General features: G+C 43.8%; 1 long non-coding RNA gene across 2 annotated transcripts in view; it reads left to right on the top strand.

The window, feature by feature from the left end:
* Positions 1-26,456, top strand: part of LOC124545364 — a 453,450-nt gene that overhangs the window by 140,056 nt on the left and 286,938 nt on the right. The window contains exon 2 of one of the 2 annotated variants that reach the window (XR_006967610.1): positions 16,381-16,567. The exons of the other annotated variant lie outside the window; for it this stretch is intronic. This is a non-coding gene — a long non-coding RNA (uncharacterized LOC124545364). The remainder of the gene's footprint in view (positions 1-16,380; positions 16,568-26,456) is intronic. 2 annotated transcript variants of the gene reach the window in all.

The raw sequence follows: 26,456 nt of genomic DNA, 5'->3' as shown, positions 1-26,456 counted from the left end.
TAACGTCAGAACTACTCTCATTCAATGGCTGTCTGTCTTAGCTAAAAATGATCCGCAAGATCTAAGCGGAAAGCAGATAACATAAACTGGCTCAAACAGGTTACATATCATAAGAACTCTCCTTTGTATGAGGCTTACAACAACCATCAACACCTCATCTGACATCATACTAATCACGCTGAGTAGATTTAGAAAGTATCAGATCTTTTTACGTGACCTTCAAATGGGGGCAACGCAGGAACGAACAGCCTCCCGACAATGCTTACATTCAAGATCCAGCGAAGAAGGTCGAGGGGACACGGAAGTACCACGCCAAATGTAGTCGTGGCTGGACCGCATTAGGACAGGGCAAGGAAAAGGTGGTTACACAATGAAGAAGTGGAGTATCCACCCACCTGCAGAATGCGAAAGCGGAGCGGAGGAGCAAACAATGGGTCACATTGCCAAGGCTTGCCCGCTTCGAGCATTTGACGGTTAGCTGAGAACTTAACATCAAGTGACTCAAAGAACTCGACTCGTTGTTAGATTTGGACGTTTCCATTTGATTGTAGATAGTTTTGCTATTTGGGGAGCAAAATAACTGATGATGGTCGAAGTAGAGAGGATATAAAATGTAGACTGGCAATGGCAAGGAAATCGTTTCTGAAGAAGAGAAATTTGTTAACATCGAGTATAGATTTAAGTGTTAGGAAGTCGTTTCTGAAAGTATTTGTATGGAGTGTAGCCATGGATGGAAGTGAAACGTGGACGGTAAATAGTGTGGACAAGAAGAGAATAGAAGCTTTCGAAATGTGGTGTTACAGAAGAATGCTGAAGATTAGATGGGTAGATCACATAACTAATGAGGAGGTATTGAATAGAATTGGGGAGGAGTTTGTGGCACAACTTGACTAGAAGAAGGGATTGGTTGGTAGGGCATATTCTGAGGCATCAAGGGATCACCAATTTAGTATTGGAGGGCAGCGTGGAGAGTAAAAATCGTAGAGGGAGACCAAGAGATTAATACACATTTCACAAGCTTCCCGGAAGCAGCTGGGATGCAGGCGGCAATACTCTACGCTCCTCTGCAACCGCCCTTGTGTGATCTGCTGAAGAACCTCTTGCTCCTGTGTGGGAAAAGGTTGCGCACACGACAAAAACTGAGGCGCAGTTTAATGAAGCCCCTCGAGCAATTAAACAGAGAACCGACTCGTGGAGATAACATCTTGGACCTACTGATAACAAACAGACGCGAACTTTTCGACTCTGTATGTGCAGAACAGGGAATCAGTGATCATAAGGCCGTTGCAGCATCCCTGAATATGGAAGTTAATAGGAATATAAAAAAAGGGAGGAAGGTTTATCTGTTTAGCAAGAGTAATAGAAGGCAGATTTCAGACTACCTAACAGATCAAAACTAAAATTTCTGTTCCGACACTGACAATGTTGAGTGTTTATGGAAAAAGTTCAAGGCAATTGTAAAATGCGTTTTAGACAGGTACGTGCCGAGTAAAACTGTGAGGGACGGGAAAAACCCACCGTGGTACAACAACAAAGTTAGGAAACTACTGCGAAAGCAAAGAGAGCTTCACTCCAAGTTTAAACGCAGCCAAAACCTCTCAGACAAACAGTAGCTAAACGATGTCAAAGTTAGCGTAAGGAGGGCTATGCGTGAAGCGTTCAGTGAATTCCAAAGTAAAATTCTATGTACCGACTTGACAGAAAATCCTAGGAAGTTCTGGTCTTACGTTAAATCAGTAATTGGATCGAAACAGAATATCCAGACACTCTGGGATGATGATGGCATTGAAACAGAGGATGACACGCGTAAACCTGAAATACTAAACACCTTTTTCCAAAGCTGTTTCACAGAGGAAGACCGCACTGCAGTTCCTTCTCTAAATCCTCGCACAAACGAAAAAATGGCTGACATCGAAATAAGTGTCCAAGGAATGGAAAAGCAACTGGAATCACTCAACAGAGGAAAGTCCACTAGGCCTGACGGGATACCAATTCGATTCTACACAGAGTACGCGAAAGAACTTGCCCCCCTTCTAACAGCCGTGTACCGCAAGTCTCTAGAGGAACGGAAGGTTCCAAATGATTGGAAAAGAGCACAGGTAGTCCCAGTCTTCAAGAAGGGCCGTCGAGCAGATGCGCAAAACTATAGACTTATATCTCTGACGTCGATCTGTTGTAGGATTTTAGAACCTGTTATTTTGCTCGAGTATCATGTCGTTTTTGGAAACCCAGAATCTACTCTGTAGGAATCAACATGGATTCCGGAAACAGCGATCGTGTGAGACCCAACTCGCTTTATTTGTTCATGAGACCCAGAAAATATTAGATACAGGCTCCCAGGTAGATGCTATTTTTCTTGACTTCCGGAAGGCGTTCGATACAGTTCCGCACTGTCGCCTGATAAACAAAGTAAGAGCCTACGGAATATCAGACCAGCTGTGTGGCTGGATTGAAGAGTTTTTAGCAAACAGAACACAGCATGTTGTTATCAATGGAGAGACGTCTACAGACGTTAAAGCAACCTCTGGCGTGCCACAGGGGAGTGTTATGGGACCAATGCTTTTCACAATATATATAAATGACCTAGCAGATAGTGTCGGAAGTTCCATGCGGCTTTTCGCGGATGATGCGCCCGCATCTCGTGGTCGTGCGGTAGCGTTCTCGCTTCCCACGCCCGGGTTCCCGGGTTCGATTCCCGGCGGGGTCAGGGATTTTCTCTGCCTCGTGATGGCTGGGTGTTGTGTGCTGTCCTTAGGTTAGTTAGGTTTAAGTAGTTCTAAGTTCTAGGGGACTTATGACCATAGCAGTTGAGTCCCATAGTGCTCAGAGCCATTTGAGCGGATGATGCTGTAGTAGTATACAGAGAAGTTGCAGCATTAGAAAACTGTAGCGAAATGCAGGAAGATCTGCAGCGGATAGGCACTTGGTGCAGGGAATGGCAACTGACCCTTAACATAGACAAATGTTATGTATTGCGAATACATAGAAAGAAGGATCCTTTATTGTATGATTATATGATAGCGGAACAAACACTGGTAGCAGTTACTTCTGTAAAATATCTCGGAGTATGCGTGCGGAACGATTTGAAGTGGATTGATCATATAAAATTAATTGTTGGTAAGGCGGGTACCAGGTTGAGATTCATTGGGAGAGTCCTTAGAAAATGTAGCCCATCAACAAAGGAGGTGGCTTACAGAACACTCGTTCGACCTATACTTGAGTATTGCTCATCAGTGTGGGATCCGTACCAGATCGGGTTGACGGAGGAGATAGAGAAGATCGAAAGAAGAGCGGCGCGTTTCGTCACAGGGTTGTTTGGTAAGCGTTACGGAGATGTTTAGCATCTAAACTCTGCAAGAGAGGCGCTCTGCATCGCGGTGTAGCTTGCTCGCCAGGTTTCGAGAGGGTGTGTTTCTGGATGAGGTATCGAATATATTGCTTCCCCCTACTTATACCTCCCGAGGAGATCACGAATGTAAAATTAGAGAGATTAGAGCGCGCACGCAGGCTTTCAGACAGTCGATCTTCCCGCGAACCATACGCGACTGGTACAGGAAAGGGAGGTAATAACAGTGGCACGTGAAGTACCCTCCGCCACACACCGTTGGGTGGCTTGCAGAATATAAATGTAGATGTAGATGAGTTATCACTGGTAACGTCAGAACTATTCTCATTTAGTGGCTGCCTGTCGTAGCTAAAAATGCTCCGCAAGATCTAAAGGGGAAAGCAGATACCATAAACTTGCTCAAAAAGATTCCTTATCATAAGAACTCTCCTTCGTATGAGGCTTACAAGATCCACCAACAACTCGTGTGAAAACATACTAATCACGCTGAGTTGATTTAGAAAGTATCATTTATTTTCACGTGACCTTCAAAATGGTTCAAATGGCTCTGAGCATTGTGGGACTAAATATCTGAGGTCATCAGTCCCCTAGAACATAGAACTTCTTAAACCTAACTAACCTAAGGACATCACACACATCCATGCCCGAGGCATGATTCGAACCTGCGACCGTAGCGGTCGCGCGGTTCCAGACTGTAGCGCCTAGAACCGCTCGGTCACAGCGGCCGGCCAAGTGACCTTCAAATGGAGACAACGCAGGAACGAACAACCTACTGACAATGCATACCTGATTCAAGATCCAGCAAGCAAGGTCGAGGGGACTGGAAGTACCACGCCAATGTAGTCGAGGCTGGACCGCATTAGGACAGGGCAAGGAAAAGGTGGATACACAATGAAGAAGTGGGGTATCCGCCCATCTGCTGAATGCGACAGCGGAGCGGAGGAGCAAACAGTGGGTTACATTGCCTAGGGTTGCCCCCTTCGAGCATTTGACGGTCATCTGAGAACTTAACATCGAGTGACTCAAAGATCTCCTGACTGGATGTTATATTTTGACATTTCCATTTGATTGTAGATAGTTTTGCTATTTGGGGAGCAAAATAACTGATGATGGTCGAAGTAGAGAGGATATAAAATGTAGACTGGCAATGGCAAGGAAATCGTTTCTGAAGAAGAGAAATTTGTTAACATCGAGTATAGATGTAAGTGTCAGGAAGTCGTTTCTGAAAGTATTTGTATGGAGTGTAGCCATGGATGGAAGTGAAACGTAGACGATAAATCGTTTAGACAAGAAGAGAATAGAAGCTTTCGAAATGTGGTGCCACAAAAGAATGCTGAAGATTAGATGGGTAGATCAGATAACTAATGAGGGGGTGTTGAATAGGATTGGGGAGAAGAGAAGTTTGTGGCACAACTTGACAAGAAGAAGGGACCGGTTGGTAGGACATGTTCTGAGGCATCAAGGGATCACAAATTTAGCATTGGAAGGCCGCGTGGAGGGTAAAAATCGTAGAGGGAGACCAAGAGATGAATACACTAAGCAGATTCATAAGGATGTAGGCTGCAGTAGGTACTGGGAGATGAAGAGCCTTGCACAGGATAGAGTAGCATGGAGAGTTGCATCAAACCAGTCTCTGGACTGAAGACCACAACAATAACAGTTTTGTGTACTTGTAAAACCATACGATAAGTAATAAATATCGCGATTGCAGACTGCTGTCTCAGAGGACGGCTCCAGACAAACCGAGCGACAGGAAAATTTGCAGCGGGATCTGGCTCCACCATTTGTTATTATTCTCACCTCTTAGAGAGGTTACTTGAGAAAATGACGGCGCAGGAGAGACGAGCGCTTGCAGAACACGCCAGGGTGTGCAGGTCAGCCGTATAGGCGCATTTTCAGCCACGGAGACGGGCGCGAGAACTTGCAGGGCGCTGTCGGGTTGTGCTAAGGGCGGTGGAAGCCGGTCGCCTTTGTGGCGGCTGCATTGTCTCGCGGCCGGTAATGAGGCGCCGCCGCCGCCAAGTGGCGTCTGTGCCGCTGCGCGGGCCGCCCGCTGCGTGCTGTGTGGCTTCGCCCTCGTTACCGGCGGCTCCCGGCCGCCTCCGCAGTCCGCACGCCCGCTTCCGGCTCATAACGACCCGCGCCGCTTCCGCCACGCGCCGCGCCCGCCGCCATTGTCGCGGACAGCGAGTCGCTGAAAAATATCACAAAAGGCCGGCCCCCTTTCCTTTAAATCACGCCAGCAATGGCCGCCGCGAATTGAAAGCGACAGCGACAGCGCCGCCGATGTTTCCCGTTTCGGCTGCCCCCGCAGCACATGTCCGCCAATCTGTTTCCCAGCAGCCGGGGCCGAGCCGCGACAAATACTCCCTGCCAGAGAAAGCGCTGCAGTCAGCTACAAATTTCTAGCTTTCTGATCGTACAGGAAACACATTCTCTTTTATGGCATTTTCTTCTCTAGCTTTTTGTGTGGAGCCCACATCAAACATCAGTACAACTACCATACTGTGGGCAATGACGTCTAAGATTTCGAACAGTTCTTCGGTAATACTTCAACGAAAACAAGGTCAAAATTTCTCAGTCCAGGTGCAGAGCAAAGTGATGTGGACTAGTTGCTGATGAAACACAAGAATGGTTTTTATTCCAGTCTTTGATCACAATATCAACTCTTTTGACGATGACCGGTTTCAGTCAGTAATGATCATCCTCAGATCTGTTCAAATGTGTGTGAAATCTTATGGGACTTAACTGCTAAGGTCATCAGTCCCTAAGCTTACACACTACTTAACCTAAATTATCCTAAGGACAAACACACACACCCACCATGCCCGAGGGAGGACTCGAACCTCCGCCGGGACCAGCTGTACAGTCCACGACTGCAGCGCCTTACACCGCTCGGCTAATCGTCCTCAGATCTTTCCTACGTCATGTCCTAAAGTGATAAGGCCGTAATGGCATCGTCACTTTTGGACATGGTGTTGAAAAGATCTAAGGATGGTCATTACTGACTGAAACCTGTCATCGTCAAAGGAATTGATATTGTGATCAAAGATTGGAATAAAAAATATTTGACAGTATTTGATCAGTGTTCATATATGCGACTATGTCGCAGCTGGTGAAAACACAAGAATATTGTTATGGCACAGAATAGTAAACGGGTAGAAATTAGAAAATTTTGTTTAAGTCTTTCACATTGTCATGGACAAGCTCATGCCTGAGACAGAGGCGGAAGTAAGGAGCGATCCAGTATCTCGTAAGTGGGTCAGGTCGACGACAAATTACAACACTATCTGCCGAGTGAGGATACCCATTCAGCAGAAGCGAGGCTGCGATGGAAAACCAAAGGAAGCAAGACTAGAATATTCGTCAGTTTGTCACACATGTAGCAAGGAGCTCCATATCTTCCACAAGAGCACATAGTGAGAAACTGACACAGCAGTTAACAGCCTGTTAAGTGAATAAAGCACAATAAGGAGGGCACATGCAGTCATTACGAACCGAGCAACGCCTCATAGCCTCACGCTAGCTCCCTTTAAGTGCTTCACTGCTCTAGCTCTCGTCATAAGTTGATCATTGGGATCAATGACATTCACAGTAAAAGCACTCGATCCCATGGTTACGATACTGTAGTGAATCTGTCCTAAATGCTCCAGCACAGTTTCTGAACTAGACAAAGATGTACTTCATGCTACTCGCCGCCTACCAACTACTGATGGAGGAACTGACTGTCTTCTATCAACACCACATCGCAGAGTGCTGCCAGCACAGGACCAGAGCCTCTTGGTATCCACGCTCTTATTCAACACTGAAGTGTCTTCAGGCGGCGAAACCTATAATGATGGTCCCTGTTCACCAGCAGTACACAATGGTTTCAGGGTCGCTGATATATTTTCCTGGGCGTGGACCCGCTGAGCTGACTCGAAGGATGTCAGCTAGTATCCAAGATGCAGCTGAATGAGCAATAGCTCAGGCTGGTGCGAAAGAACGACGACTTGCGAACATCGTAAAACAATTACTGAACTCTAGTAACGTTTTTGGAACGGTTTACTTTAACCCGTTACGCTAAGTCCATTTGATCCACAGATCATATTTTAAGAGGGAGCCATTGATCGGAAAGCGCTGTGGGAGTTTAAATTTTATAACGGTGGTGTCAGATCTTCTTCGGGTTGCGATTCGTATCCTAATCATCTATGGAGCACATTAGTCATAACAGTAAAATAAACACACTGACTGCGCCTGCGGAGCGCTTAGCATTTCGAGCAGGAAAGTAAACTGATAAAGTTTCAAGACGGAACTAATGTTCGAAAATACTTAGTTTGGGTCCTGTGATGTGTCGAAGTCGAGGCATCCACTTTACATTTGACAGCTCCAAAACTTCGAATTTCCAGGCTGTGGTTTTCTCGTGAACATGTCCGGTTTGCCGTCCCGCACAATACGCTAACCGTTGTCGATGTTTTTATTTTTACAGTCCCTGTTAACGCACGAGTGATTGCTATCTCGTTCTGGAATGATCCCTTTCTAGTAATATTTGCATTTTAACTTTCATAAGGGCTTCTGCTGGCATTGTAGAAAACCATCTGACGTAATACAACGCAAACAATCTGGGAAAGACATTCTGTGAGCACTAAAAACGCTTCTCAAGAAGCAAAATGTATACGATTCCCGGAAACCCAGTGTCTAACAAAAAAACTGACGGGCAACTTACATATAATATAGACAGGTCTTTTAAATGTGAGCCTTGATCTTAATTTAGGAAATTACACAATTACTGTGATAGTTCCTCAAACGAATGGAGTTGTAAAATTTTACGTCTCGCTGACCACCAGGTCATTAGAGATGTAACAAACTTTGTAATCTAGGTCGTTAAGCAAGGTTACATCCCCTCACTACTGTTCTTCACCTTGCAGGGTGTAGAAAGAATGAAGCATGTGAAAAAAAAATCGGAATGGTAGTAAAAATATTACGAGAACGTATTCGAAAGATAATATTTACATAATTCATAGGCGTTTATGCTGAAATAAAAAAAAAAAAAGATTTACAACTGGCTGCTAGAGAATGTAATAACAATCTACTTAACGATAGTGAAATATAAGACGTAACTATTGAAGCGTAATAGAAATAAAAATAGTTAGCTGCTAAACACAAAACTGGTGTGACTCAGTACCAGGAAACGAGAATGAATTGTGGTTGTTGCGAAGGAAAATCACATACGATGGCCGAAGTAACGGAGGCATCAGTCTTCCACAGGTCAATGACGCTGACCATCAAAAGAACTATGGCGCTATAAAATATTCGCCTGCAGCTTAAGGGGTTTGTGGAACTATATGCCATGAGCATGACATGGTGTGAATGTAAAACGTTGGCTTTCGCAATACTGGAGAAAAAATGGATACATTAGACCTACTGATTGATATTAACAAAAAGTCAGAGGAATCTTGAAGTATGGTATGAAAAGTTACGAGGAAAGAATGAGAAAGGAAAGACTGTAAGAAATCTTTTCTGGAAGAAAGGTATAGGCCAGCGGGGCATCCGCTAAGGCAGCAAGTTGTGCGTACGTACCTGTAGCTGCACGCTGCAAGCACCAGCACAGGGTGGAACCGTAGGGGTACGCAACGACTAGAGCATCAACAGTTATACAGAATGTTGGACTAGTACTCATATGGGGACTAAAACATTAGCAAGCTACAGGTTAACTAGTGATTCTGCGATCCATAGAAAGAGAGAGACGCACGGTTCAAGGAGTGGGAAGTATTCTCTCAGATCCGGGGATGAGCACATTAAACGATATATCCCACACTAACATCACTCACGACTGTTAAGGAAACGACCGCAAGAATTAGCATCAATTATGGGCACTTTTAGAAGTATCTCTCTTGTACTAGCCTGACTACTTCACTCTGTATATGCTGAGAAGAGGATGTAAACCAAAGCTTTTTTGTCAGCCTAAATCGTTTCTTAATGAGTTATTAACATCGACTTTTGAAGTATTTACTGCAGTATTCTATGTATGTAAACTGTTAACAAATACAGCTAGATCATTTCTGTACAAGTAAAGTCATTGTGCAACTGTGCAGAAAAACTGCACCAAAAGTGGTGCTACCGGGAATGCTGCAAATGTCATCGGTAACATTTTCTCCAGAGACCAAAACACGTATGCCCCTAAATCAGTATTTGCGCAAAGAACGTTATGACCAGTGTCCTGATTAGCTAACACGCCTTCGAACTTGGATTTAGTATGATTGAGGTTTAGCATCTTTAACGTTGAGGAAGCAAACCTTCAGACTGAAGAAAGATGGGAAAGAGATTTCACAGGAATCGTCACTGCAGTCATCTTAACGATTTAGGGAACGCATTGAAAACCTACACATGGATGTCGCGACGCGTTTCGAGTCCCATTTCCCACGACTGCTGGTTCAGTGTTTCATCGGTAATTGGAAGGACAGGGACAAGTTACTTGCAGCGTATGGTGGAGGGGCAAGGAAAGGAGAGCACCTTCTGGGTCAGCAAGTGTGACTTTTTCGTTAGAAAGGATATAACGCAAAGTAATAGTAAGGTAAAACGACGAGTTCTCTTGGTGCTCCTAATACAGTTTCCTGGGTGCTATAGCGGGTGCAAGTGCTCCCTCATGAGATCTTTATGACAGCGCTGTGGTGCTCTGCCGTTGACCCCTGTCTTTGTTTGTTCTGGGAAACTCCACGACGACCTCTTTCCTGCCTTGTCCTACTTGAGACCATCAACATGAGACCACTTATCTAGTTATGTCTTTTGGACAGTAGCCAGAGTGGTACCGAAGAGCTCTGTCCTCTAAAGGACAATATCGGTAATGTGTGTCCGGTTCGAGTTTTGTAGATAAAGATGTGTGTCGTTGCGGTACGGGAAGCCCTCGACTAGCCAGATTTTATCGTTTTTGGCTGATGCAAGAAGGTTGTTATACGAAACATTTAGACTGCTTGACGAATTTATCGGTATGGGGAAGTATACTGTATAAGAATTCTCCTGAAAGGCAAAGATATAAGTTCAGTACTAGCTGCAGATTCTTTCATTAATATGCCGCTTATACATTGTCCAGTCACATTATGGTGACCTCCTTCTAAATGCCTGAATAACCGCCTTTTGTACCGCGGACAGACGGAACACGTCAGGAAGCGAGTCAGTGGGGTTCTGGAAGGTGCCGACGGGACTGTGGATTCATGCCGACTGCAGTGCCGTAGCCATCTGCACTTGATTTCTCTGTTTAGAATCCATGGCGCGAAATGTTCGATTGAGTTGGTCTCACAGACTCTCGATTGGGATCGAGTCTGGGGAGTCTGGTGGCCAAGGGAGTACGGTAAAGCCGGCCTGTATGGCCGAGCGGTTCTAGGCGCTACAGTCGCTACAGTCGCAGGTTCGAATCCTGCCTCGGGAATGGATGTGTGTGCTGTCCTTAGGTTACTTAGGTTTAGGGGACTGATGACCACAGATGTTAAGTACCATAGTGCTCAGAGCCATTTGAACCATTTTTGAGTACGGTAAATTCTTCCTCGTGCTCTTCAAACCACTCTCGTACATTGCGAACTGTGTGATACGTTGTATTGTCCTGGTGGTAGATACCATTGTGCAAGGAAAAAGTACACTGCATGTAGAGGTGAACATAGTACCCGAGGATAGATACATACTTGTGTTGATCCATAGTGACTTCCAGAATGACGAGATCCCACACGGAATGCCACGAAAACATTCACCAGACCATAATGCTCCCTCCTCCTGTCTGGACCCTCCCGACTATTGTTGCAGAGTGTTTGCTTCCTGTCCGGCGGAGCTTAAACGTGATTCACCTGAAGAGGCCACATGTCACCACTAAGTGGACGTCCAGAAGCGATACTGGCGTGCAAATTCCAGCCTTCGTCGCAGATGAATGGCTGTCAGTATGGCTGCATGAACGAGGCGCCTGCGGCGGAGACGCCTATGCAGCAACTTTCGTTGAAAGGTCCGTTGAGGAGACACTGTTGGTAGCCTCTTAGTTCATCGTCAGTAGCTCAACAGTGATGTCTATTCTCCCTTACATATCGCCACAGCTGTCATATATGGCCCTTGGTGCACCACAGTTGCCTCGGCGGCAGTTTTGGATCGCACCATTTTGGCGTGCAAGGTATACTTTAACCATGGCGGCACGTGAACAGTTTACGAACTTTGCTGTTTTCGAGATGCTTCCGCCCTTGCACCGAAAGCCAATGATCAATCCCATTTGGAAGTCAGATAAATCGCTCCTTTTTCCGCAATACCAAAACGACTGCACTGTTTCCGCGTCCCACCGACAGGCTTTATATACCCCTGCTACCTGCCGTCTGTGAGTGGTTGTTGCACATTAACATCGAGCGTAGGCAGTGGTCACATTAACATGACTGGGCCATGTACTGCGGTGACGATAGAGTAAACCAGTAAATTTAGCTCAACACCAAATATGGGAAAAAGTAAAAAACAGCGGTACTTAGTAGTTTGTGCAAAGTTTTTAAAAGTGCCGTCAGTATAAGAAACGAAAACTAAGAGTTGGTGGGTTTTCAGTGCTTTTATGTCTGTGTATGAAGTCGCCGTCAAGAATTAACAAATTTTAAAAGTTGTCAAAAACACCACTGTAAATGAACTAGCTACCTGTGACATGCGTTCATCCACTACGTCTAAGAATATTTATCTACACTACTGGCCATTAAAAATGCTACACCAAGAAGAAATGCAGATGATAAACGGGTACCCAGAACAACCACCTCTGGCCGTAATAACGGCCTTGATACGCCTGGGCATTGAGTCAAACAGAGCATGGATGGCGTGTACAGGTACGCTGCCCATGCAGCTTCAACACGATACCACAGTTCGTCAAGAGTTGTGACTGGCGTATTGTGACGAGCCAGTTGCTCGGCCACCATTCACCAGACGTTTTCAGTTGGTGAGAGATCTGGAGAATGTGCTGGCCATGGCAGCAGTTCAACATTTCTGTAACGAGAAAGGCCCGTACAGGACCTGCAACATGCGGTCGTGCATTGTCCTGCTGAAATGTAGGGTCTTGCAGGGATCGAATGAAGGAGAGCCACGGGTCGTAACACATCTGAAATGTAACGTCCACTGTTCAAAGTGCCGTCAATGCGAACAAGAGGTGACCGAAACGTGTAACCAATGGCCCCATACCATCACTCCAGTTAATACGCCAGTATGGCGATGACGAATACACGCTTCCAATGTGCGTTCACCGCGATGTCGCCAAACACGGATGCGACCATCATGGTGCTGTAAACAGAACCTGGATTTATCCGAAAAAAAGACGTTTTGCCACTCATACACCCAGGTTCGTCGTTGAGTACACCATCGCAGGCGCTCTTGACTGTGATCCAGCGTCAAGGGTAACCGCAGCCATGGTCTCCGAGCTGATAGTCCATGCTGCTGCATACGTCGTCGAACTTTCCGTGCAGATGTTTGTTGTCTTGCAAACGTCCCCATCTGTTGACTCAGGGATCGAGACGTGGCTGCACGATCCGTTACAGCCATGTGGATAAGATGTCTGTCGTCTCGACTGCTAGTGATACGAGGGCGTTGGGATCCAGCAAGACGTTCCGTATTACCCTCCTGAACTCACCGATTCCATATTCTGCTGACAGTCATTGGATCTCGACCAACGCGAGCAGCAAAGTCGCGATACGATAAACCGCAATCGCGATAGGCTACAATCCAACCTTTATCGAAGTCGGAAACGTGATGGTACGCATTTCTCCTCCTTACACGAGGCATCACAACAACGTTTCTCCAGGAAACGCCGGTCAACTGCTGTTTGTGTATGAGAAATCTGTTGGAAACTTTCCTCATGTCAGCACGTTGTAGGTGTCGCCATCGGCGCCAACCTTGTTTGAATGCTCTGTAAAGCTAATCATTTGCATATCACAGCATCTTCTTCCTGTCGGTTAAATTTCGCGTCTGTAGCACGTCATCGTCTTGGTGTAGTAATTTTAATGGCCAGCAGTGTATGATGCGAAGCTATTGTGAACTTCGACTTATACCTGAATGCAAATACCTATACTTGTGAATGATCGTAATCGCCACGAGTTATTTTTTTCTTTTTTTGGCACAAATGTAGAAATGTAGTTTGTGAACAGGAAACTGTCATCATGCTGCAACAGCTGTTCTTAGACACAATGACTTTTGTTCACGTTTATCGCTAATAGTTGAGTAACTGATACAGTTTACCAAGCACTTAAATGTTACATTCTTTCATCCAGATGCAAGGTGGCAGTCCATTTTTTACCACCTTCCATGAGTAACAGATAAGGGGACAGTCCATTTTACCACCTTCTGTGGGGATCTCCTCGACGAGACGCTTAGAATGATATGACACACAATATACTTTATTTGTAACAGACTGAATTTCCATATTAAAATATCAAATGATAATGAGAGTGTACTTCTCTGATCGGAATACGATACTAAGTAATCCCTTTTCCCATTTGCATGTACATTCAATTCAGTAGCAACGCAGATGGAATGGGGAGGAGGCGTTGAGCCACGATTCCATATGTTTATTTAAATGTCACGTCGCACACTCATGTCGAAGAAGAGGGGTGGGTCATAACTATCACGGGGATGCATCTGGGTCTCAACAGAGTCGCGTAACTTGTTTTGCCACAGAGGGTCAAAGGCACTTTCATTGCATCAGGTGTCCTAATGGAGAGGCGACTGTATAGTTCACACTAATTGGATGGTACGCGTTTTCGGAGGCGGAGAAAGAGATACGTAGTTAAAACAGTACATGGCACTCATGTGAACAGTGCTTGATATCTTCATACGTGTATGAAAGGTAGTAGAAGCCTGGGCCTCTCGTAGTATGTTCTCTCACTGATGGAACAATCTGGAAATTTCGAGGAAAGGGAGGTGAAGTTAGCAGACAGGATGGCTAAAAGTAATGTTTTGAGAGTGGGAAGAATAATCCCTGCATGTAGCAGTTTCGTTGGCAGACTCCAGTTTTGCAGGGAGGTAGTGTTCTTCACAGAGGGGTAGCTCGACACATGGCATTTGCAGAGAAAAAAGTGCTCTCTCTCTCTTCGAAAGGTTGTGCTGATACACGAAGCGCTTAACGCTTCGTGGGGCATGGAGACATATTTATTCTCTGGTCACTTTGATCACAATGGACTCTAAATAGAGCAGCGCTAAATAAGCTGAGAGTCTTATATATTCTCTAAGTGGAGAGATCTGGAAGAGTCGTGCCGGTTCATACGTTCTTGCGAGAACTGCGAGAGCATCACTGTCCACCTCGGGCATTGGTTTGTGTGTTGTTCTTAGCATAGGTTAGTTTAAGTAGCGTGTAAGGCTAGGGACCGATGACCTAAGCAGTTTGGTCCCTTAGAAATTCACACACATTTGAACATCGCTGTCCATGTCGAGCCACCAACCAGGCGAGTGAGTATACACAGCCATTACAGACATACTGGGGAGAAACGGTCTTTTGTTTCACACAAGAACTCGGTAAGAGTATATGACCGGCGCTTCATTCAATAATAAGCAGTTTCGTAGGTTGACAGGCAGCGCGAAGCATATGCAGTCGGCTAGCGTCCCGCACATCCAAGGACACACCGTACACCAAAAGTAAATGACGCATTGCAATTGCGCAGGGAGTACCTTACATATGATTTAGTCACAAGCGTGCCTCTTCCTCCAGATCTGTGTTTAGTTTGGAGTAGTATATTAAACCGTTCTTTGTGTTGCATTCAGCCAAGCAAGATCGTAATGTTGAACGTCAGTTAGGAATAGTTGCCCACTTACAACAAAGATGTCTGTATGGTGCAAAAATTGCCAATTGACGCTAAATAACGAAAAGTGTGAGCTCATCCACGTAAGTGGATAAATCAGTCAAATCTAAAGGCCTTAAATTCATCTAAATACCTAGGAATTACAATTACGAGCAACTTAAACTTGAAGGAACACACAGTAAATGTTATGGGGAAGGCAAACCAAAGACTGCGTTTTATTGGTACGACTCTTAGAAAATGTAACAGATCCACTAAAGAGACTGCCTACACTACGCTTGTCCGTCCTCTTTTAGAATACTGGTGCAGGTTGGGGATCCTTACCAGACTGGATAGGCGGAGTACATCGAAAAAGTTCAAAGAAGGGCAGCACGTTTTCTATTATCGCGAAACAGGGGAGAGAGTGTCACGGACACGATACAAGGAATGGGGTGCACGTAATTAAAGCAAAGATGTTTCTTATTGCGGCGAGATGATCTCACGAAATTTCAATCACCAACATTCCCCTCCAAATGCGAAAATGTTTTGTTGGTGCCGACCTACATAGTGAGAACCGATAACCTTAGTAAAATAAGGGAAATCAGAGCTCGCACTGTTTTTCCGCGCGCTGTACGATATTGGAATAATAGGGAATTTTTGTGAAGGTGATTCGATGGACCTTCTGCCAGGCACTTAAACGTGATTCGCAGAGTATCCATGTAGATGCAGATGCATGTTAATTAACGTTGTTGAAGTTAAGTACATTGCAGAATGCATTTATGCAGTTTTCTCCTTTTTTTATTTGTTTGTTTTAACTTATCGAGTAGCATGGCATTGTCATCTAAAACTATCTGAAACTTGTATTAAGATTCGGGAACGGATTGTTTGTCCTAAAAATAGGCTACCAATTCTCATTAAATTAAATTACTTTGTAGAGAAATTCTTTCAGGAATCCACAAATAACGGTTCTTGTGATATATAAACAATTTCGCAGTTCTGCTATCTACCTGGCAGGTCAAAATATAAACACTTCTACACACACTCAGCATCCTTACATGCCAAGTGGTGGGTAGGAGACTGTAAGAATCGCCAGTATGTTAGACAGAAACACTGTATCCAAGAACGAAATGCCTGTTGCAAGCGGGAGCAAGGTCTTAAATACGTAACTTCTAATTGTCAGTGTTAAGAAGGTTTGTTATATAAACTTATAGATTTACATTTAATCGCTTTAATAACATTTTGACTGTAGAAGCCAGTTATGCAAAAAGTTGTTAAACTTATTCCTGCCTGCAGGTTGCTGGCGCGCTGGTAATAGCGTCTGCGTTGACCGTCGCCAGCACGCCTCCTTCCAAACAAGCTCCTACCGAGGGGCGCGCGCTCCCTTTGTGTAAAGTTAACAACGTCAGAGACGCCGAGGCATCCGAGCTTAATGCGACTAACAACACTTCACAGAGGCTAGACGCTTTCATCGGACCGCGGAGTAAGTTTGTAACATTGTACCAAGTTAATAAGTGAAGACAATGGGCCGCCCGTTGTCTTAAGTCGGGAAGTGAGAACAATGGGTTCTCGACTGCTAAGGACCGGGACTTCTCCCGCAGACGGCGCTCCGCCCTGGCTGCGCGGCGCCAGCATGAGTGATGAACTGCCATAATGAGGCCAGCCCTGTATTCCGGGCTCAAGCACTCCAAGTGGCTCAGCAACGATTACATTCTGACCTCCCTACACAGCAAGACACTGTCGCCTTGTCCTACTACTAACCAGCAGACGTAGACGTCCTGCAGGTAGTTTCTCAGCCTAATGACAGAGAGCCGCACGTTCGCATTGGTCAGCCCGAAACTAAACACTGCAGTGGACTGTCGATTGTCCGAGACGGTTCGAGAGGGGAGTGTTCCGATAGTTGATATTATTACGGATAATCGATCATTTACGTAAATATAATGTTCCAGTGTTCATACGAATATGACGCAAATAAGTACTGAACTAATCACAAAAATGTGAAAAACTTCCTCACTGGATGGTTGTTGCTCAGCACAGTCTTTGCCGTTACGCTCTTCCTCGTCGTCGAAAGGGTCTTGGCCGCCGATGAGACATCGTTCGTCAGTACTTTGTAGCCAAGGTCATCGATATCACATTTGAGGCAGTCTGGAATATATTCCCGGTCTCATTCTTAAAATCCTGCAGATTCTTCAATCAGCCCTGGCAATTCTAAAACAAACTGACTGATTGGTAGCTCCGCACGTGCAGTGATAGACTCGTCTGAGGGAAGGAAAGTGGTTCAAATGGCTCTGAGCACTATGGGACTTAACTTCTGAGGTCATCAGTCCCCTAGAACTTAGAACTACTCAAATCTAACTAACTTAAGAACATCACACACATCCATGCCCGAGGCAGGATTCGAACATGCGACCGTAGCGGTCGCGGTTCCAGACTGTAGCGCCTAGAACCGCTCGGCTACCCCGGCCGGCTGAGGGAAGGAATTTATTCACAGCTTTTGTTACTGTAGCGTCCTTGACTGTAACTTCTAACGTCATTTTAGACAGCATCCTTCCAAGTCATATTCTTCGTACAGTTGTTGATTTTTTCTCTTATTCTTCTAGCACCTTTCTTAAGCTGTTATTTTAATATCTTGGAAATGCTAAGAACAATGCGTTTACGTTTAGTCTTCGTTACGAACGATACAGCAACAGCACGCTCTGTCACAAGAGAAGGTTCTGTCGTCAACACAGAACAATAATGACGGTTGGTGGGGAGGAGAAAACCACCGAACTCTCCAGGCCAACGCCAGCGAAACTTCTACACTTCCCGTAATAAAATAAATTTGGAACACCCTGAAGGAAAAGATAGTCTTATTGGGAAGTGAGGCTACATGTAGTTCATCGTTGTAGGATTATATATAAGAAATTCAGACCAAATGAAACACATTTGCCATAGTAAAGGATGTCCAAGCAGTCGCATCAATACACAATGCACCCCATCTGGAGACAACACAGCAGTGTTTTCTGGCATGCAAACGGTCATACAGGTGCCAGATGGTATCCTGCGATAGATTGTCCCAAGCATCTCACGACTTTTGTTGCAATTCGTCAGTGGTATGGACCTTGTGAACAAGTTTTGTCATGCCCCATATGTGTTCAACTGATGAGAGATCTGATGATCTTGCTGGCCAGGGCAGGTATTCTACACCACGAGGAGCACGTTGCGTCGCAACAGCCTTATGTGGACGTGCATTGCCCTCCTGAAGAAGCACATCACCTTCCTGTCGAACAATTGGCGGTAGCGCTGTGATGACAGCCTGTGCCTGTGCGCTGTAGCGGGCATTGATTACTACAGAAATATCAGATCACAAATGTGACCGCAAGTTGTAAACAGATGAACCCCACCACCACGAAGACTGGGTTGGGGCTTATGAGTCGGCGAATGCTCTCTGGAGTAGACACCTCACCAAGTCTGTGCGCCCTTCAGTCGCATACACACAGAACCTACTCTCATAAATGAAGATAACTGAGCACCATTTGACTCTCCTGTCAACTATTTCACGACGGTAGAGTCTCTATACGTGGCGGTGTCGTGACGTCAGTGGTAGCCAGGCCCGGAGCACCCGTGACCTTCATCCTGATGCAAGCAGAATGTTCCCAATGGTATCTGATAACACGGTAGGTGCAATATGTGCCTGGATTTCGTCCCAGGATGATGTTCGGTGGGCCACCGCTCCTCGCACGATGCATCGATCTTGGCATATGTATGTACTACGCAGACGTCGACAACTTTGTCTACAGCTGTGGAAATGTTCCACAGACCACTGCCGAAAGCAACGACAAACTACCGGTATCAAGTCCAACACGGGCAAGAATACGTCAACACACTCATCAAGCTTTCCGCACGACCACAACACTGTTGAAATGTCTAAAGTCCTTCAACTGGGGTACGTGTTCGTCTGATGGGACATGGTTGCACCCTAGAATGAGTGTTGTAAACACTGTTCTCCTCTAAACTCAGCACAGTTACTGCCTGCAGAGTCAAAATAGAGGAGGCATAGATTGCCTTCCTGAACACCATCTGATTACTGATGACCGTGACAAAGGAGTCAGTAACATCACAACCACTCAATATGCGCATATTGTGCCCTGGTACCACTCAACAAAGTCCTTGAGGGTGTCGCCTTTTTTTTCGGGGGTGTATATGGTGTTCCAACTCCGGGAAAGTCATGCTGACCGTTTTCTTTGATTGCAAGGGCCCGCTGCTCATTGCCTTGCTGGAACACGGCACCACAATTAACGCACAATGGTACATGGAGACTTCGCAAATACTGAAGCGCTCCAAGAAGTCCAAACGCGCTGGAATGTTAACGGATGGCATCATGATATTGCAGGATAATGCTCGCCCACATGTCGCCAGTATTGTTTCGACTACTCTGCGGAAGTTTCACTGGAATGCCATTTCCATACAGTCCCGATCTCTCTCCGTGCGATTTACATATTTTTGGAGACCTGAAAAAAGACATTCGTGACCGTCAATTTTCTTCGGATGAAGGTGTGCTCGTCTGGATACAGTCATGGTTCCGTAGGTCATTGCATCCGTTTCCCATGAAGGCACTGATTATCTTGTCATACAATGCAACAAATGTAGTAACAGTCATGACCAATACTTCTGAAATAATGAGCAGTTTACGTACTTTTTTCCACCTGTCTTGTTTTCATTCGCTTGCCCCTTGTACCAGCGGCCAGACAGCATAAACTCAACCAACTGAGCTGTGCAGCCGACGAACACTTCAAATAGAAACGTAGAGTACAATACGAAAGTCTTTATTTTCTAGGCCACACATCAGGCACAAAATTTCATATAGTTGCTAACCAAAAACTATATGTTGTATCCATTTGAGCCTTTCGAAAAAACATGTTAATAATTATGTTTATCAGCATCGACGCGGCTAAATGCAGTTTTACGTGCTTTCATGGAAACTTCTCGGTCATATTACTGTTCTCTGATACACTCATGAATGAACAGTGTACAAATTATTTACTACTGAATCTGCACATAAAATTTACAACAAAATCTCGATGAGGCTACATCCAGGAACAGTAAAGAAACTAACTTTGAAAAAATAACAATGTGGATCCCTGCAACCGATTAAGAATGCTCTAAACATAGTGGTACAATTATGGTCACTACCCATTTGCGCAACAAAAGCTGCTTCTACAACTGCTTCACAGCAATTAAGTAAATGAGTGCAGGCCTTGTAGAAGCAACTGACCTGCACATTCGGTACCACTCTTACTCGATTATCTGTCCTCACACGTAAATTTCCAAAGGTTTGTTTCCTTAATGTCGGAGCCGAAAGATAGTGCAAACAATTTTAATTATTTGACCAATCTTTTAAAAAAGTAAATTTTTACGAACACGCCACTACGTCTCTCGTAAGGCAAATTGTTTCTCTTTTCAAATGGTTCAAATGGCTCTAAGCACTATGGGACATAACATGGTTCAAATGGCTCTGAGCACTATGGGACTCAACTTCTGAGGTCATCAGTCCCCTAGAACTTAGAGCTACTTAAACCTAACTAACATAAGGACAGCACACACATCCATGCCTGATGCAGGATTAGAAACTGCGACCGTAGCAGCAGCGCGGTTCCGGACTGAAGTGCCGAGAACCGCTCGGCTACAACGGCCGGCCTTCTCTTTTCATAGTACATGAAAATTCTATTTCTAGGTCTGTCACCGCTAACCAGCAACCTGCAGTAGTGCTATTTCCTTCCACATGTAACACAACAACAGCATGCGTAATATTTGTGGCATTTTCTCCAACATAAATCTTTGCTACTGCCATAACCTCTTGTTCGACAGGAACTACTCACAAATGTCGAACACAATGCCTTAAGTACTTGCCCCTCCGGCAACGTCTGCAATCAATTACTTGCAATTTCAAATTGCGCAACATAATTCCGCAACAGTGCGTACGTGTGTGTGTGTGTGTGTGTGTGTGTGTGTGTGCGTGTGTGTGTGTGTGTTTGTGTGTGTGTGTGGGCGAGCGCGTGAGACCTCAACATCAATTATGAGCTGGCTGCATGACCTAGAGGCAAAAAAAAAAAGTTTATTCTGTTGCGGATAAAGTAGATAACCATATCGAAAACATATTCAAGTTTTCCAAGTACTTCACCGTACATATTTGTTTCTTTCTTCCTTCTTACCAGAAATACTAGTAGGATACGTGACATGCCGGTCCAGGGAGGATTCTGATTGAAGTTTCTGTCTAATACAATCACTGGCATTCAGGTTTCACAATCTGTTTTACTATTTTCCAAATACTAGGATCGACAGCAACCAAACATCGATTAAAAGACGTCAAAGTCCGCCAAGGCTGTCTGTTACATCAGTAAACTATTTCGATCGTTACTATTCCACAATTTCGACCACATGGCGGTATGGGTGTCATGTACATATGACATTTATTCAATTAGGGGAGTAGTCTGAGAGGACAATGTGCAGCAACGATCGGAAGCTTATTGTGGAGAAGGCTTTAAAAAACTATAAATTAAAATATCTTTGCTAGTGATTTTGCAATTTGTGCTACACGTCAAGGAAAATTAATGCAGCTAGTAAGATTATAATATAAGTAAAAGAAACAGTCATGACCTTTCCGAGAGTATACTCTGCCACGTGTTCTGTTGTCGTTTGCAGAACATGGACGTAAGTGGACATCACGGAATATGACTTGACAGTGTTCTGCCTTATTTAATGGCATCGTCCTACAGTCATACCCTCTGTCTTCTCGCTTTAGTAATAGTCCGTCTCCGTAATGGAAAGTTCTGTTTATGTGATTGGTACAGGCAGAATAGGAGTTTTAAGTCATGGTACTTTCAAGGAGTAGCCGCAGGTAGGAGGAATGGAGCAGGATCCTCTATGTCACTTAAGAACAATCTAGGAGCTTACTGAAGAATAGAAACAGAAGTACAACTTCATACATCCAAACTCGGTACTATACAGTATTTATTGTGATGAAAGGCTTCAGCAAACTACGTTGCCGTCATTAGATCTGTAAAGCATAGGTCACCATATTGAAGCACTCTGGAATCAGATGTAAAGGGGTGTAATACACTACTACATAAACATTGACTATACTACGGGATATGCCGGCTGCGGTGGCCGAGCGGTTCTAGGCGCTTCAGTCCGGAACCGCGCGACTGCTACGGTCGCAGGTTCGAATCCTCCCTAGAGCATGTATGTGTGTGATGTCCTTAGGTTAATTAGGTTTAAGTAGTTCTAAGTCTGGGGGACTGATGACCTCAGATGTTAAGTCCCATAGTGCTCAGAGCCACTTGAACCATTTGAACTACGGGATATAACATACCTCTTGTAGTACATTTCATTGAATGTTGATCAGAAGCAGATTATAGTGTCATATCACAGAGCGATACTTCACGAAAATGGGAACAATAGCATATCAGTAAGTCAAGCATAAAGTAACTACTACATAAAACAACTTACATGTTGCACTGATTATCATGTTGGTACATTAGCAGGATGGAGACTGAGAGTCTCAAGTAAAGGGACTGATGACCTAGCAGTTTGGTCCCTCCCCCCCGCTTTCAACCAACCTGCTAACCAACCATCTCAAGTAAACATCACAGAAGTTACAAGAAGTCACCAGGTAGCACTGTGGTAATAGAGAAAAAAGAAAAGGTCGTGTCATATGAAGTATAAAGACGAACCAACAATCCAAGAATGGTGCATTGCAGACATAAAATAAATAATCCAAATCAGAGTACGTTACACTTATTTTGTTATAATAATTTTAAATAAATTTATGTAAAATTTAAAAACACCTTAAAAACATAATAGGAAGCACTTACCTTCAATATACCATTTAATATACAAGTAGAGAAGCCAGTCATATGGCACGTTCGTATAATAAAAACAAATACAATAAAAATATGCGTGTCATAATACGCAGACAGCATGAAGCCTCGACAACCACTGTTGTTCAGTACCTCGGCGTAGTCAAGCAAACACGAAGGAACTCATAACTACCACAAATATGTCACTACTTGTAAAGCAGCCATACTACGAAATCATTTATCTGGCTTGATAGATATTACAATATTTACCCCACCAACTAGTAGCTCGACGTTTAGTTACTAATATGGTGCTCTAGCTCTTGGTATAAAAGAAAGTAATTACAAGACCACAGGAATATGTAGCATAATCCTGAAACTTGCTATGTAATACAAAAAATTTTGCTACATAATACACTCAATTAATGAACTCATAAAAACACTCATATAGTCGTAACAGCTATACAAACAGGGCCATGTAGTTTTCTATACATAATTCACACTATATTAAGCTATCTACTTCTAGCTCGAGGTTTAGGTACTAGCATAGTGCTCGAGGTCTAGGCGTAAAATAGGAACTGTCAGGGACAAACGGAACGAATAGCATAGTCCGAAAAACTGCCATGTCGTAATGTTTAATATTTCTATACATTTTATAAATTAATAACTACCAAAAACAAAATATGACCAGAAGGCTCACAACCAGTGTGTCGCCCAGTGTCTACGTGATATATGTTCAAAGTGCAAAAAATAACGTTCGAGGTCAAAGTATTACGATGAATGTCGACAACCCCAGAGGGAAGACAATGTCTTTCCAGTGTGGGCTTTCCACAATCCCACTGTATAAGAAAAAGGAGACCTCAACTGAAATTATGGAAGCACATCATGTTGACAAGAGAAATTTCGTAGAAACAAATCACAAAAGTAGTAATAATTTTTTTCTCGTTAGACATTAAGTGGTCATTTAAAAAATTGTTCGATGATCCTTTCTTAAAACTATAACTTTGTCGATTTTCTAAGATATCTAAGCTTTTGCCTTTGGGGACATTTGAGACTGTCATGTTACGACGAATATCAGTAATGCTATGCTTCCTGTCTCGGAGATGATATCCGAAAGTGGTGTTATTAAGAGTACCAGTGTGTTCCCTAAATTTCGTAAAAAATGACCTAAGCGTCTGTCCGACATAAAAACCACTGCATTCGCCACAATTTAATTTGTAAACACCCGTTCTATTATTTTTGTCATCACTCATCTCAGTTTTGCGTCTTAACTTAGATTTTAGCGTCTTGGAAGTTTTAAATGCGGAAATAACATTTGACTTCCGGAAGTGCCGTTCAGTTTTGTCCGATAACTTGCCTCTACATGTCACGGGAATGTATTTTAATTTAGGTTTTAGCTTTTTTCTTTGTCCTGAAGTAGCACTATCCTTGTTATCTTAACTTCTTTTTCAGTTTTCCTTAAAAATCTTCGACTAAGCCCTGAGAATTGCCATTAGCAACAGCGATGTGTTTCACTGTTACGATGTTCTAGTGTTATAATATGAACGTGCCACATGATTGGCTTCGCTTCGTGTCTATTAAACAATATATTGAAGGTACAATGCTCTCTTTCATATTTTTAAAGGTGGTTTTAATTTTATATAAATTAATTTAAAATTATTATAACAAAATAAGCATAACGTACTCTGACGTAAATTATTTATTAAAATGTCTGCAATGTAACGTTCTTGGATCGTTGGTTTGCCTTTATACTTTATATGACATAACTTTTTTTGTATGTAACTACTATCACAGTGCCACCTGGTGGCTTGTTGTAAAATCTGTGATGTTTACTTGAGAATTTCCTTCTTCATACTGCTTATCTACCAACATGAGCGTGTGTAATAAGTGCAATATGTACGTTGTTTTACGTAATAGTTACTTTTTGCTTGACTTGCTGCTATACTATTGTTCTCAAGTTCATGAAGTATCGTTCTGTGATAAGGTATAATACGCATTAGATCAAGATTCAGTGAACTGTACTGCAGAAGGTATGTTATATTCCATGGTATAGCCCGTGTTTATGTAAAAGTGTATTACGCCCCTTTACATTTGATTCCAGCGTGCTTCAATATGTTGATCTACGGTTTACAGACCTGATGATGCAACGTAGTTTGTTGAATCCAGTCATCATAATAAATGTTGTACGATAGCGATCTTAGGTGTATGAAGCCGTAATTCTGGTTATACATTGCTCTAGATCGCCCCTTAACTTGACAATGTCAGGCATACCTGTATGAAGAGTAGCGGCTCGGCCTCAAGGGAGAGTTAAATGTTGTAATTTGTCTAATCCGAATGTAGTTTTAGAGATTTCAGTGCCCTCCAGTTGTTGTTGTTGTGGACTTCAGTCCTGAGACTGGTTTGACGCAGCTCTCCAAACTACTCTATCCTGTGCAAGCTTCTTCATCTCCCAGTACTTACTGCAACCTACATCCTCCTGAACATGCTTAGTGTATTCATCTCTTGGTCTCCCTCTACGATTTTTACCCTCCACGGTGCCCTCCAATGCTATATTTGTGATCCCCTGATGCCTCAGAACATGTCCTACCAACCGATCCCTTCTTCTAGTCAAGTTGTGCCACAAACTCCTCCCCAATTCTATTCAATACCTCCTCATTAGTTATGTGATCTACTCATCTAATCTTCAGCATTCTTCTGTAGCACCACATTTCGAAAGCTTCTATTCTCTTCTTGTCCAAACTATTTATCGTCCATGTTTCACTTCCATACATGGCTACACTCCATACAAATGCTTTCAGAAACGACTTCCTGACACTTAAATCTATACTCGATGTTAACAAATTTCTCTTCTTCAGAAACGCTTCCCTTGCCATTGCCAGTCTACATTTTATATCCTCTCTACTTCGACCATCATCAGTTATTTTGCTCCCCAAATAGCAAAACTCCTTTACTGCTTTAAGTGTCTCTTTTCCTAATCTTATTCCCTCAGCATCACCAGACTTAATTCGACTACATTCCATTATCCTCGTTTTGCTTTTGTTGATGTTCATCTTATATCCTACTTTCAAGACACTGTCCATTCCGTTCAACTGCTCTTCCAAGTCCTTTGCTGTCTCTGACAGAATTACAATGTCATCGGCGAACCTCAAAGTTTTTATTTGTTCTCCATGGATTTTAATACCTACTCCGAACTTTTCTTTTGTTTCCTTTACTGCTTGCTCAATATACAATATTGAATAACATCGGAGAGAGGCTACAACCCTGTCTCACTCCCTTCCCAACCACTGCTTCCCTTTCGTGCCCCTCGACTCTTATAACTGCCATCTGGTTTCTGTATAAATTGTAAATAGCCTTTCGCTCCCTGTATTGTACCCCTGCCACCTTTATAATTTGAAAGAGAGTATTCCAGTCAACATTGTCAAAAGCTTTCTCTAAGCCCTCCAGTTATAAGGGTAATATGCTCGTTGTTGTTTCACGTCGCTGGCTAATGCCCTACGCACTAGTTATTCTTCTGCAGTCTAAGCTTAGACCAGTTAA

The sequence above is a fragment of the Schistocerca americana genome, chromosome 1 (assembly GCF_021461395.2).
Source record: "Schistocerca americana isolate TAMUIC-IGC-003095 chromosome 1, iqSchAmer2.1, whole genome shotgun sequence".
Lineage (NCBI taxonomy): Eukaryota > Metazoa > Arthropoda > Insecta > Orthoptera > Acrididae > Schistocerca > Schistocerca americana.
This window is presented reverse-complemented; position numbering and strand designations above follow the sequence as displayed.